General features: G+C 33.3%; 1 protein-coding gene across 8 annotated transcripts in view; it reads right to left on the bottom strand.

Annotated features, from left to right (window-relative positions):
- Positions 1 to 15,628, bottom strand: part of NOVA1 (NOVA alternative splicing regulator 1) — a 179,592-nt gene that overhangs the window by 40,062 nt on the left and 123,902 nt on the right. The gene's annotated exons all lie outside the window — the stretch shown is intronic.

Raw genomic sequence — 15,628 nt, 5'->3', positions numbered from 1 at the left:
TAATATTTTTGCTACCCTATAAAAGGAAGGAAAAGAATGAAGCAAGTTAGTTACCATGTTTTTAAAAGAAGGGGTTAAAAAAATTAAAAAGAAATACAGCTCATCATGCTTTTAATGCTCTGCATGTTTCAAATGTAAAATAGGAAGAATTAAAGGTAAAATAACAGGAAAATCATTTTTATCATTCTCCCACAGAAAATACTGCTTTCAGCATAGTACAGTTCAGACCAAAAGATTAAGTAAATGCAGCTATTATATTCATATGGAAAGATTATCTTAGATTGTATCAAACTGAATATTTTCATGATTCCTCTCTTTCCAGGCTAACGTAGCAAAACAACTTCTTTGGCAAAATTTGTCTGAAATTCTTTACCTTCCTTTAAGACATCTATAGTAGCAATAATTAAAAAAAAATAAAGAAAAAAAATAAAGAAAGAAACAGAACAAACAAAAACCAAAACAAACAAAAAACCACAACCAAAACAACATTTGGCTAAACCATGGGCAGATGAAATAGCTGGTCTTGAAGAGGACATGATCTTGATTCTTTAACCTGTGACCCACATCACTGTATGGAAATTGATTATCTGATACAGTGTATTATTATTATTATTCAGCCTACAGAAATTAAATTCAACAGGAAAGAGTATTTAAGAGCTGAGATTTTGAGAGAACAAAACATGGCATTTGTACATCTAAAAAGTTTACCAAATGGCTTCAAACAAAGGTTATTTACCTATAAATCCTACCTTTCCTTCTGTTTAAACAAGTTTGAAACTCAGTCAACATAATTAATGTCAATGAATGTATTGCCTATTGACTTAATACCAGGAATGAAGAATGATGCCCAGGATAAAAACTCAATATTTATACATATTTTTCACAACTTTTGTTTTTGATATACATTTTACAAATGTGTCTCAAAGCTTTAATGTATTGTCTGTTTTAGGACATTGAATAAATATGATGTTTTATTTTACAAAAGTTTTGGTTTTAGTAGTTTTGTGTTCAGATTTGAATTCACTCGAATTTTGTGGAATATGTGTAGGGGCAACACTTTTCAGTACTTTCACCAAGATTCTATCTAAAGTCTTAGCAACAAATCAATATATATCAATTAAATGTTATTGGTAGCATCCTCTTTTTACTGCCTCAATATAAAGTCAAACTAATTGCAAACAAAAATACATGTCTTACAAATAAGTTTTTTAAGGCTAGAAAAAGCTCAGATATTTTCAATGGTTACGTTAGCATGAAAATCATATCTTTGAGAATCCAGCATACTAGAAACTTGAGAAACTTTTATATTTTCCACTTACACAATATATACATGAAAAATAATAATATACCATACTGTATTTTGTACTGAATTGTTTTAAATTATATAGATAAATTTTAATTTCTTCAGAATTTCATTGACATCAAAACAGAACATGTTCTATAAAATAAATATAAAATTATCAGGTGCTGAATTATTCTAAAGGTAATGTGGAAGTAGGGTATTGAAAAAAAATTGAAAAAGAATTTTGTCCACCCATACATTAAATAATAATAAAAAAACAAACATTACAGTATATATATTTAAATACATTATGAAATGTTTTATATATATTTGTAGGTAGACTTTGTTTTAAGTCAGGACACCTCCTAGTAATTTTAAATGTAGTTCAAGGTATTTGGTAATTTTAAGTTCTAGATACAGAATACATTAACTGATTGGTAAATAGAAGAATTGTCCAGATTTTTGCAAATTTTTTTTTTTTTTGCGGGGGGGGGGGGAGTGTTGTGCTGGCTCTTTTTGATTTTGGGTTTGTTTTGTTTTTGGTTGTTTTGTTTTATTTTGGTTTTTTTGTTAACACTTCAAAAATGCAGCACTGCATGGCTTTCATTATTATGGTTTTGTGCTGCATACTATAGAAAACATTTACTTGCCTCCACTGGTTTAAGACATACTAACAGGTTCTGTGGGAGATTTTGAAAAGCAATGTGCATAGCTCTGATCAAGTCAGGTGTAAGTGCTTGTGTAAATTTAAGTGAAAAACCTAAAAACATAAAAGGGTACAAAAATACACTCTTATAACCATACATGTGATTTCAGAAGTAAATAGAATATTTAATGCCAGGGCAGTATTGTTGCACCTGTAATATCAGAGTTACACATGCAGCATTCAGGTTACTGTTATACAGCTGGGGTTATTTTAAAGGGTGAGTAAAATAAAGCAATGGCTTAATTCATCCACAAAATTAAAAAGGAGCTCTTCTCTATGCAACAAGAAAAATTTTCTCAACAAAAAACTGGTACTTTCCTTACTTGACACACAAAAGTTCATTAGGTTTGCCACTAACAGCTCTAGTTATTCAGCAAAATTATCTGTCTAAACAGAGGAAAGATAAAGAATGATCTCCTTCTCCTTACTCATCCACTCTCTCCTTGTCCAGACATGTCTTTGTATTTAGCATTATAAACAACATAAAAATTACGATGCATTTTGAAAAAAACCAAAAATGTTAATGTGCTGGATTAATATAAGTTCGTCTGCTTCAGAAATAAAGATACCCTTTTCTAAATCTGATTTAGAAACAGACTATTGTTTCTTTCACTGGCAACCCTCTTAAATGGTTAGTTTAGGAATATATCAATAATACCCTTTCAAATACAATCTCAGCCATGGTGAATTTTTCACATATTTAAATACAAGACATCTTTTAAAAATATATATGTATTAAATAATTAGACGGTATGCCTCTATTTTATATTAGGACAAAAACACTATATTCTAGTGAAAATTCAGTTTGAACAAAACATAAATGCATCTATACTCATTTTACATAAAACCTAAGCAATCCTGCTCTTCTTAAAATTAAGATCTACGTTTGTATTTTTTTAAGATATTCAGCTGTAACATTCTTGTATTCATGAACACTAATTCAAAATTTTATTTAAAAAATTAGATAATTATTTTTAAAAACAAACTATATTTAGGATTATTTATTTATTTAGGGGTATTAATCTTGCCACCAGTTTGTAATTCTACATCTATTTGTTTTATTCACTAAATCTTTCCCTTGTTTATATATTGGAATATCAACTCTTTATGGCAAACATTGGTTGTGTTGTATAATAACACAGTATCTAACATACTAGATAGATCACAGCGGTCTAGGTGCAGGTAGAAAAAAAATACTGCAAATAATTACTTTTTTTCTCTTGAAGCCTAAAATCCATACAGTCACTAACTTAAAAGGCATAAAATGGTAGAAAAAAATTCAGAAATTGAAAAATAAAATATTATTTATTTGGTTTTGTTACCTGCATGACCACTATTTAAAAAAAGGTACTTATCTACTTGTCAGGGAAACTGGACAGTGCACTTACTTTCCTTTTACAGATTACAGGTTCAGAAACTGATTTGGATGCAGAAGTGAGAAACAAAACTGCTACCCAAAATAAGTGCTCTGAACGATCCAATAAAGGTATCTTTCACTATGCAAGAAGATTACATTTCCAGGTTTGTGTGTATGCTCCTGGCTATATCTACATTTGTAATGCAAAAAGGAGAGTATCTACAGCAATTATGAACATACACTTACATATGCATAAGAATAAGCACACATGTAATTTGTTTTGTTCAAATGCTCTAGGAAGAGAAAAGGAAAGTAACTCAACCTTTATTTCATGTCAAATAGATTTTATAAAAATTAAGGACTTCAATTATGACATTTGCTTACTCACAAACCAAATTAATCACTTCCACAGGCATCACTCTCATCCTATTCGCATTAGCATAAGCAAGTTCAAAATCAGGCTCAAAAAGTATAATACTTCCCCCAAAAGTCATCCAACTATTACAAATATAATAGAAATGAAGTAATTTCTCTGTGAACATTTTCAGTGAAACGTGACTGTGTCTTTAAAAGCCTTGACAAAAGTCAAAGAAACCTGGAATGTAAGAAGGGCTCAAACTGGAGAGCAGTTTGCTGCCCTCAGTTCCCAATAAAATCTGTAGAGATTTAATACAACTCTGCCCTTCAGAGGAAGAGGACTGGTACTTAAAGGATCTCCACCACTGTGTCCAGAGATACAATTCAAACTGATTTTAACTTTCATCACATCAGTAGCTCACATAAATTCTAGACGCCTAAACCCTGTATCAGTCAATTCTCTAAATATTTTCCATTTATTGACAGCCCATTTGCATAAGCCCATGCTGCATTCATATATCACATCAGAATTGCCTAAAAGTCCTCTGATTTACCAAACTGAAAGTCCTGGCTCAGCTAAGTGAGCAGAATCTACTGTGGAATGCCAGATGTTTGGTGATTATGCTCTGCCACTTCTCATCCTCCCCAGTGCTGCATAGAGATAATCTGCACTGAGCAGCTATGAATGCATATGAATACATGCTAAATATTTTCATGGGGAGAACCATGACCAAATCTGCACTACTACCCCATGCTCTGTCTTCCCAATTCTCATTCCCACTCCTCTCATGTAAAGACCTCCAACTACACACAGCAAAGTTCCTGCCCTTTCACTTCTCTTCTGCTTTATTTCTTTGCCTCCTTTTCTCTAACAATATTTCGTCTGGTTATATTATCACTTCTCACAGTCTCTAGAATTAAGGGTATGGCAATCACAAACTCACCATACATAACACCCAGCTAATACAAAGTCTATGCTGATAAATGTAGTGGAAGGATGAAAAGCAGCCTAGCTAGCAAGAATTAGCACTTGATATGGCTGTTACACCAATTAGAGTAACTGTGTGCTAAGAAGGTTGAAAAAATGGTTTTAGGTTTCAAGTTTCCCATGGTGGCATGACACATGCCTGTATTAAATTACACCAGAAGAGAAGTATTACTGATTATATAAAATAGCATCAAAACTTGGAAAAAACAAACCCAACAATTCAACAGTGGAAATATTTAAATTCATCAGCTTCTGCTTATTCCACCTCACATAAATGTTTCTAAGAGATTGCACAGAGATTAATGAACCAAGGATCTTTTTATCTATTATTCAAGTTTCCTTTTCCCTCTTTTATTTTCAACAGTGTAATTATAACTTATTCCATGAATTTTCTGCAACAGTTGTTCTTTTTCCTTCCATTAAATCTTTCATCTACTTTCTCAGTTTATTTTTTCTTAACAGAAAAGCACTTTAAAGAAAAGGTTCCATCTAATCTAACAGATTCATCCTAATTTGTCACAATTCTACATTTTAGTCTCTGAAGCAAATAACTGCATTTACTTTAAACTGTAAATTGCTGCGTTCTATTTCATGTATTTTTTTTTTCTTTTTTTTTTTTTTTTCTTTTTTCTTGTCTTGCTCATCAATTGTTTTAAAAACTCCCTCTGGCCTCTGGGTTCTATCTCTGAAAATTTCTTTCTATTTTAGCTGCTCATATGACTACAGGCTTGCACTTGGTGAGAAGGTCTTCTGAACACACCAATGCCTGTGGAGAGCAGTCAGTGAGAAGTAAGATAACCAGGATTTTTTGTGTGTGGCAGGATAAACAGACTGCTTCACTAGGCTTGTGAGTAGCCCCATACCATCCTAAACTGAACTGGCACTATAACAAAAATCTGAGATAAAAATTAGGATTAACTAAAGAGTTGAGAGAAGTTCTAATTAAATCAAGCAGAAAGACAACTAAATTCATTACAGGCAAGGTGACGCCTGCATGCTTGGTTGTATCAGGCAACTCCTGGAAACCCCCTGGCTACACAGCCACCGAGAACCACAAGTTCAAGGCAGCACGAGCTACTGAAAGGTCATGAGTCACCCCACATACACAGCAGGTAGTCCTAGCCTGCTAGGCTGCTCTGGACACGTTTGCTCATGTCAGAGTGGGGCTCAGCCTCCAACAGCAGCCTTACACAGCAAATCTCTACTTACTGCACATGTGTAGCCTCAAGGAAGCTACTGGAATTTCAATATTTTCAGTATCTCTGGATTGGATTCCATATTGGATTCATGCAGACGCTGAAACATGAATTTACTTTTTCAGAGGTGTACTGAACGAATTCCTGATTGCTCAGTTCCAGATTGTGCATATTGGCTTCAGAGAAAATTCTTAGAAGGAATAGAGATATCTTTTAGAGACATTTTTCCAATAGTTTGCTTGATACTTATTTACAAAAACAGGCATATATCCATAAAAAGTAAAGTAGCTCTTTGTAAATTTAGCTAGATCATCATGTAAATAAACCTAGACCATAAGTTTTCATCTTTCCTGACTATGTTTGAATTCTGTAAATGTCGTTCCAATTCAGTTTCTCTCTTTCTACAAAAGAATGTCTAGAACTGAAATACTGTGTGAACAACTGCAATGGATTACGGGAAGCAATTAGCTGCTACTTTGCACCTCAACATAATACACTTTTTCTTTTTCTAGTCATGTTTGTGTTAATACAATTTTCTTTTCATCACAAGCAGTACATATACTTGTAGTATTCCCTTCACAAATGTTGCCTGCAATTATTCCAAGATGAATATAATTTAGCTACTTCCCAATATTGCCTCTTTGTGGTATTTCTGACTTCATAATTACAGTTTCTTTCAAGACAATTCCAAATTAACTTAATCCATTAAAAAAATATTGCAACTGAGTTTTGTCTCAAATCATACTAGATTATTACAAATATAATACATTGACAGAACAAATAGATATTTTAAGATGGTTTTATCTGCTCATATACTGCAGGAGGATTTTGGTCTGATACTGACACTACTGTTTATCACAAATGTTTATATTTCTCCAGTTTTAGACCTCCTCTCTCAGCTGAAGTTTCATTTATCATTTTATTTTAGTCATGAAAACTATCATGCTATAGAATCTTAACTTCCACTTAAATAGTCGGGAACAATTTACATCTGAAATCACAAGGCTTAGAAAGTCAGAACTAAGCAGGAGAAATATTTACTAGAGATAAGACTGTGTAAGGATGTTTTGCACAAATTGCTCTTTTGGCTTAAATCAATACTATTTTTCAATTAGCATTTGATATTAAACCTTGACTCTTTGAGGCACTTAAAAAAGTCACTCCCACTTCTTTTAGTGTAACTACCTAATTACAATTCTGCCCACTTTAAAGTATGAACATTAAGATTTTTCTTTCATGCTTTTAACTAAAGATGTAATTTGGAATGCAAATTTTTCACAGCAAGGAATTAGCAAATCATGTTTAAAGAAAAAAGAAAAATATTCCCTGGTGCCTGCTTTAGTTACTCTTCTGTCACCAGTGTGTGTAGGCTCTAACTCATAAATAGAAAGGCTTCTTCTTTCAAAAGCACAATGTGTGCACAGCCAAGTTGTGTACACAGAAAGAATAATTGCTAAACAAGGTTGGTTATACAGGTGGCTGATTTTATAAGACTAGTCCTGAAGAAAGTATTATTAAAATTTTACATTCACATATGCACACAGAAAAAACTGAGTAGTTTCATAAGTATCCCTCAAGAAAACATGATTCAAAACTGTGGGAATGGAGTAAACCAACTCCTCCATGAATTCTCTATGATACATAGTTTTAATAACACAGAGAAGAAACTTTGGTAATTTTTTTCTCAGTAGCATAAAAACAATCTTCCATATTTAATGCATTAATGTTTCATGAGCTTCAAATTACATTTGCAAAGAAGTATAATGTATTTTGAGAAGCTCCATTTATACTTTTCACTTTTTTATAATTAAAAAAATAAAAAATGAGCTGGTTACATACTAAATTACACAAGAGAAAAAAACTAATAGATTTTCTCTCAGTTGCAGAGAATGCAGTATACATAGAAAATTAGACATCCATATTGGCTGTGCCATTGTTCAAATGAAACATCTTTAAAAAGACAGAAAGCATGAATACTAACAGCTCTGTCCAGTATTGACTAAACCTTCAGTGATGGTAGAACGTTAACTCTATTCTCTATTTTAAATCACCATAGTTTTCCCTCCCCCTATCTAAAATTTCCCTTTTTTTCTCTTTCTTATATAATTTGTTGCATGGTGTTTTATGAACACCTGCCAACACTCCACAGACTCAAGGATGGGTTTCAAAAATGCATGAATATTTACAGAACTATTAAGTATAGCAATTTGGGATACTTTTAACTGAAAGAAACCATATAATGTAATTTCATTACTGGAATTGCTGAAAAAAACACTTCTCAATACAAAATAATTGACATAAAATGTAGATAATGTACATTATTTTAAAACCAAATACGCCTCCCTGATGGTATCACTATAACTCCCACTGTTTTACATTAGAGAGGATCTAACTTATGAACTCATAAAACCCATTACAGTTTCAAAAGTTAATTGATCTTCTTGACAGACAGAGAGATGAAGTGGGTGCACCCTTTTTTTTTATGCTTTCCCACTCACAGATCTGTAGATGTTACTCTGGCTCCTCATAGTATTAACTCACTGACCAAAGAAGCATTGCACTGGTTGCTTTCCTAACCAAGCTTCAGAAGGTAAATACATAAATTAATAGGACATTTCTGCACTCCTCAAGAGAATCCTTAAAAGACTGCATGCGTGGGCTTGACAGGTACTACCCAGTAGCAGATCAGCCATAAACTTGCTCTGAATGAAATGCTGTATTTTAATTAGAAAACTTGCACTTGATGAGAAGCAATCATTAGAAAAAATCCTATGGCTAACACAATACAAGAGATTTACTAAGATGTTAATAATAATTCTTGGACAGCCTATAAGCAGGCTTCTAAAAACCAATTTTCCATTGATTTCTAGAAGACTGATGCTTCTTTTTTTTTAATGGCCAATGGACCTGCTAGTCTAAGAGAAAACTAAAAGTATTTTAAAATAACCCTTTGATTGGAGTACAAGTTTTCAAGAAGAAAATACACTGTTAACATTACAAAGCATCACAGCTATCAACAGTGCACAGTTTCCAGTGTAAACTTGGATAAATCTGGCTAGAATATACAATTATGTTCTTCCAAAAGAATCAATGCACAACATTATATGCATTAGTTACGTTATTTAATTAAATTCAGAGGAAATAATAGCCAATAGAAATGGGCTAAGGGACTTGCCATTCCTCTGTCAATGACACTTCTCATTGAAACTGACTAAAACTTGAAATGATGGAAAAACTAAACCCTGGATATTAGAAAGACATTGAGATTTTTATGTTTTAACATGCCAGCCAGATTACATTATTTTAACAGCATGCCAAACTTTTTCTAATTTAATTTAGGATTTAAATCAAAATATGAAATCATATTTCTTCATTACTGGTAAGAATACTGAAAATCAGTCTCTGGAAACTGCATTTTAAAATTATTCTATTTGTAGGACTGACAGGACAAAAGAAGGCTAAGAGTTTTATTTTGTTTTCAGAGGATCTTTGCCACAGTTGATTTCTACAAGATATGTAGCACAATAATTCAGGAACCATTTGACAATTCAGAGCAAAATTTAAGTTATCAACTGTGTATCATCTGCAGGAGATGCAGGAGATCTCTCTTTTAAAATATATGGAATTAAGGTGAATCCGCAAAATCATTTCAATTCTATGGCATGGAAAATAAGGATCCATTATGACCATTAAAAAAGGGATATTTCTTTCTTGCTCAAAGCTCTTTGAGATCCTTTCGTGGAAGGCCAAAAGAGAGAGTTTGATCATCAGCAGGAGGAACTTTATGGTTACTCATATCAATAGGTTTGCAATTCCCAAAAGAAGCAACTAAAGTTCTCAAAAAACATGACAGTTGTTAAACTCTTTCTTAAAATACACTGTCTATTTCTATATTTAATATTTACATGCTCACAAATAGTCCTCAGTTTTGCTATCACAGTTATCATATCCTCATCTTTTGAAATTTGAAGTTTTAAGTGAGAATCTGTGGGATTGAAAAAATGGTAGATATTGAAAGAAGGCAGTAAAAGAAAGTGTAAGTAGCTGAATATGTTTTGTCTAAATGAACACCTTTGAGTTTTCATGACCATAAAATAAAATAATTTTACTAACCCTAACATCCCCTCCTACACAATTTGGAATTAAAATTCTGGGGTGATTATTCTGATCTCCATAAAAAGGAAGGGGAGACACGCATTAATTAAAACCCTTGTGGTAACCCCATTAATGTCTCAAGTCCATGAAAATAAGAGCATATTTATTCTTGTTTTCTCCTTCAGACAGTTTATAGCTTCATGGTGTTTTTCACTATGAAAAAAATTAAAAATGTTTTCCTAAAAATAAATAATTTTTTATTTTTTTTTTCTCTGAAAACATCCATTTTGCTTTAGATATAAACACATAATAAGATGGCAAAGCCAAATAGCTCTTAAAAGGAGGAATATTTTAATTACATTATCTAACTAAACACAACAATTAAAAAACCCAAATAAACACTGCAAAACAAAACAAAAAAATTTCTCACCATTCCCACAGACATACGATTTAATAGAAAGACTTACAGAAAAATAAGTAAAAGTAAAATAAATGAAGCAAATCCAAAATCATCTGAATACATATCGCTACTATAGATACTTTCGTATGCACACACAGTTCTGTACTATAAATATATACTGCTATATAAGAATGCCTATATAATTGATTTACTTGTAAGTAGAAGCAGTTCTCTTGCACTGAGTATCTAGTGAAGGGCTTCAGCTCAGGTAGAGAGTAGAGAAGATACTTTTTCAGCAGTGGCTCTTTAAATAATATTTTTGCAATTCAGCTGATTTTAAAAACAGTAAGGAAAAACAAACCCAAATGAGTCCATATGAAAGGCACGAACATATCTGCACTCTCTACAGACACAGTGAGTGGACCCCCCCACTTCTTCCCAGGTCCATCATGTCTTAGAATTTCCCAGCTGCAATCATGTCAAAAATAAGTCTGATGCACAGACCAAATGAAAGATGGCTTCATTTCAAAATCTAGGAATAAAACCCACAGTCTGTTACAAAATTATTTCAAGGGACTCTCCAATCTTTCTTGGAAACCAGATTTCTGGTCTTAACAATATTAGGTAATCTAAATAATATAACTTTGGTCTGAGAAGTATCTTCCATATCCAGTCTATTTAGTTACAAATAGAAGAAAAGACTGAACATGGCATTTTTAATGGTTCATCTTGGCATAACCTGGCACCAGTTTTGCACAAGCAACTTTTTTCACAGATTGCAAAATTAGGGCAAAATTAAAGATAAAACTTATACCATCATCAACCAATACACATAAAATAAATATGGTGGAATAAAGATGATGGAAAGGGAAATCTGGCTTCTGCAAAATGCACCTGGTGTATCAAGATGAATTAACAAGATTAAGAGCACCAAGAGTTATGGTTACTTTGAACCCCTGGCTTTGCAATAGGTGACCAGCAGCAGAAGCTTGGACATTTCTGTATAAAGTAATCTTTAACTAATAAAATAGAATTTTGTGTAGCAGGAACTAATCTATGAAATTCTCAGGGACACTCTCTCATAGATGTTTTCATTTGAAAATTGCTTTCAAATGAGAAAGGGAGGATAATTAAACAGAAAACATTTATATAACCATGTCTCTTTAGGTCATGAAAAACTTACAGAAAGGACATAGTTTCCTTAGTGTGGTTTCCCTAAGGTGGATGGATAGGTGATTAGTTCACAGGTATTGTGCTCAGTTCTGGGCCCTCACTTGAAGAAAGAGCATGTCCAGACAAGGACAATGAAGCTGGTGAAGTGGCTGGAGAGTGAATTCTATACAGAGGAGCTGAAGGAGTCCAGAGACACGGAGGCTCAGGGGAGACCTTATTGCCCTCTACAACTCCCTGAAGGAGGGGTGTAGTGAGGTGGGAGGTCAGCCTCTTCTCTCAGGCAGCTGGTGACAGGGCAAGAGGAAATGGCCTCAAACTTTCCCAGGGAAAGTTCAGGCTGGGCACGACAAGGAATTTCTTCACAGAAAGGGTAATTAAACATTGGAGTGAACAGTCCAGGGAGGTGGTGGAGTCACCACCCCTGGAGATGTTCAGGAAATGACTGGAGGTGGCACTTAGTGTCAAGGTCTGCTTGACAAGGTGGTCTTACATCATTGATTGGACTTGATGATGTCAGAAATCTTTTCCAACCTAATTGATTTTGAGATTCTGTGATGTTCCCAAACTTAATAAGCAATGCTACAGTACTCCATAGCTCTCTAATGCTAATAGAGTCTTCTGACAATTCAATTCAAAACCTTCCTCTCAGAGCCTGACATTATGTCTCTAAGAAGGATTAGAGAACAGAATAAGGCAAAATCAAGCTGTAGGTCTCAGGAAATATATCATTAACTGCAACTAAGCTGTAGTTGGCTGGCTTAGAATTTAATATTCACCCTAGCTGATTTATATATTTAGTTTATAAGTGTATCTACTTCTTGGTTAACTCTTGTAAATTTGTAATTATATGTGTTTAACCAAGATAGCCACGAGGAAGCCAGGAGTAACTACTGCTGTAACAAAAACCAAAAAGCCCACAAACAACCCAAACAAACAAACAAACAAACAAACAAACAAACCTGGAATAAATGGAGACAAGACAGAAGTCGCCAATTATTTTACTTAGCAGAAGCAAAAGGTTTGAGAGGTGCTACTTAGGTCAGTTATCAAAGTCAACTTAGCTTATAAAAAAATCCCTACAATTACAAGAGACAGGTGAAGGTACAATTGCATGCTCCTTGTTAAATGTGTAGATCCTGGATTTAGATCATACATACGTATCTCAGTAGGAAAACTGTATATATTTATTTTTAAACCACAGTTTTGCAAACCTTATTGTTTCCATACATCTGTGCTCTGAGTTATATTTCTCATACAATGGGAGACACATTTCATTAAGGCAAACTATCCATAGACAAGCAGTAGGCACAGGCAATACTTGAATATAGATAACTTGCACCTATTAATAATTTTGCATAGATAATAAGCTCACACAAATGTTCATGTGGAAAAAGAAATTACTCCTTATGCAAACCAAGGCTGTGGGGCACAAATATGGCTATATTCACATGTTTACATTACATGTTTTTATACCTATATTACAAATGTGTAATATTACGTGTGCATTAACATGGAAAAATACCTTACACAGAGTAAATTTGAAAGCAGCATCTGAGTAAATTTGATTTAAATATCCCTTTTTAAAGACACAATGAAAAATAATTTGCATCTAACTCTTGCTCTGATCTCAACTCCTATGAACACTATATACACATTCTTCCGCTTCAACAGCTGGCAATTTATTTTTATTTTTAGAGAAAAGATACTGAAAAATATGAAAAGAAAAATAATTAAAAAAAAAAATGAAAGACCTGTCTCAAAAATGAGATGGAGGTGAGGAAATCAATAGATTTACTAACTCTTTTTGATCTCACAATACATTTGTCCCTTTTTTCTATTTAACAAATATTCACTGTGATCCTTCTTACAGTAAAGAATCTTTTTAGAGAGAGTTCAATAAATGCATTATAAGTTATTCCCATCTCACTTAAATTCAGATTTCAAAACATAACTTTCATCCTATCAAAGTTGCAGTCTCCTCCTTTTCTTACCCTGATTCATTTGTGTTCCTATTAATGTAACGTAGGCATAACTTTCAGTTTACTTTGAAATTGGATGCAGTGAAGACAACCATCAGAGAGTACACACACACATTCTACACAGCCAATCAGTCTTTTCTGTGACTACTAATTTAATGTGTATCATTTTTTTGTATATAATTACTTATGACATAATTAAAACAGAAATTTGTATAAAACAGCCTCTAAATTGCTGGTATACAAGTGAAATACAACCTGTGAAATGTCCTTCTGTTTCTAAAACAATGTGATATACTGTTTCTAGACTAGATTTATTTAAAAAAATAAAATTTTATTTAAAATATTTTATTTAAAAATTTAAAAATCCAAATTATTAAAAATTATTTTAAAATTTACATTTATTCTTACAAATAATTTTTCTGCAAGGAAGTGATTATCTTTTGACTTGATTTCTCTTTTTTTTCTACATCACTTAATTATACATGTGCACAGGTTTGCAGGTTTTAAGGTATTGCATTTTGATTCAGTACTTCTTACTATAGAATGCCATTAATCATAGTCTAATCTATTTCATAAACCAGTTTAATTCCATAACTGTAACACTTTAGAAGAGCCCACATAAAGACTGCATTTCAGTATCTCATGGATAGGGGGCAGCTGTTAATTTATTATCACAATTACTACAATTATTATTAAGAGAATAAAGTCCATCAGTTCTCATTGCATTTATAATAAAGACAATAAAGATAATCATTAAAAGCTGAGAAGCATTGAGATCTTGTACTATGCTACTTAGAAACTTAGAAAAAGAATTTACACTGCAGTGGAAGTGCAGGCTTCCAGAAACTTTAAAGAAATAAAAATCTCAACCATATTTTTCTAACCCCATCCAAATCAGAGGCAGTAAGTTCACTTGGAGTAATTTACCATGTAGAAGTGTACTATTGTTCAATACTGTAAGGGGGGAAAATAGTCCAGCAAGACTTTGATCTCTAAGGCTGCATTCAGTGAGGTGCCATTTGAGAAGCAGAGGAAAACAGAAGATGAAAGAGGCAGCAGACCTTCTGTACCCCCAGACTAATACTCTTCAAGGCTGCAAAGATTCAAATATAAATCACTGGCAGGTAACAGACCAGTGTACCCTTAGACTTAGAGTCTACAGTGACAATAGTCCCATTGATCCACTATTTGCAAACTATGCTTCTTAATATCTGCTATTACTTGCAGGAGGTCTAATTTGCTTTCAGGGAAAAAAACAACTAACCAACCAACCCAACCCAACCAACTAAACCCAAAACCAACAAATGTGAAAATATCTACAAGCACAAAGCTAGAGAATAATACTTCTGAATAAGATACAGTTACATACTGTTTTGATATAGACTATTTGAAATCTAGGGTGTGATGCTTCAGGCAAAGGTCTCAACAGATGCAGCTAACATCTGGAAAAGCAAAAACCTCCACCTCTTATTCCATAGAGTGCAACACATCAACCTGCTTCTATGATTTGTATACAAAGAACACTTTTTTCACACAAATCAGGCAGAGACCTACTATAATTGGTGGGTTTGTTTCACATCTATCTTCTTACCACTGATGAATTCTCAAAGCATGCAGAAGACGGACAATGCATCTAGCACTCTGCCTATAGCAAAATGTGGTGCTGCACTATGCCTAAAAACAGCTTGTGAAAATGAAAATATTTCAGGTAGCACAAAAACACCAATTAACTAACATGCAGGATCTTCTAAGGCCAGGCCTAATCATGCCTCACTCAGCTTAACACCTGACAGAAAAACATGGTATTGCTTTTTCTACATTACAGTCTGCCATACAGGATCTGTCCTGGTGTGACAGTAAGCTCTACAGGCTTAGTGTTTCTTTCCACATTCTCATACAACCCTTGATCATATAAATTCTGAACTCCCTAAAAGCCACTAAATTAAATTCCAAATAACTGAAAACTTGGAGTCAAACCTTTATGTGACTGATTACGCAGCAGAGAAACAACAATAAAGCCATCCAGATTTGCATTCTGGAAATTGCTCTGCTCTTCTGTTTTGTCTGGATCATTCAAACAGCGAAGAAGGCACTA

Source organism: Zosterops lateralis (genome assembly GCF_965231275.1).
Source record: "Zosterops lateralis genome assembly, chromosome: 6".
Taxonomy (NCBI): domain Eukaryota; kingdom Metazoa; phylum Chordata; class Aves; order Passeriformes; family Zosteropidae; genus Zosterops; species Zosterops lateralis.
The sequence above is the reverse complement of the archived record's forward strand: the minus strand, read 5'-3'. Positions and strand labels throughout refer to the sequence as shown.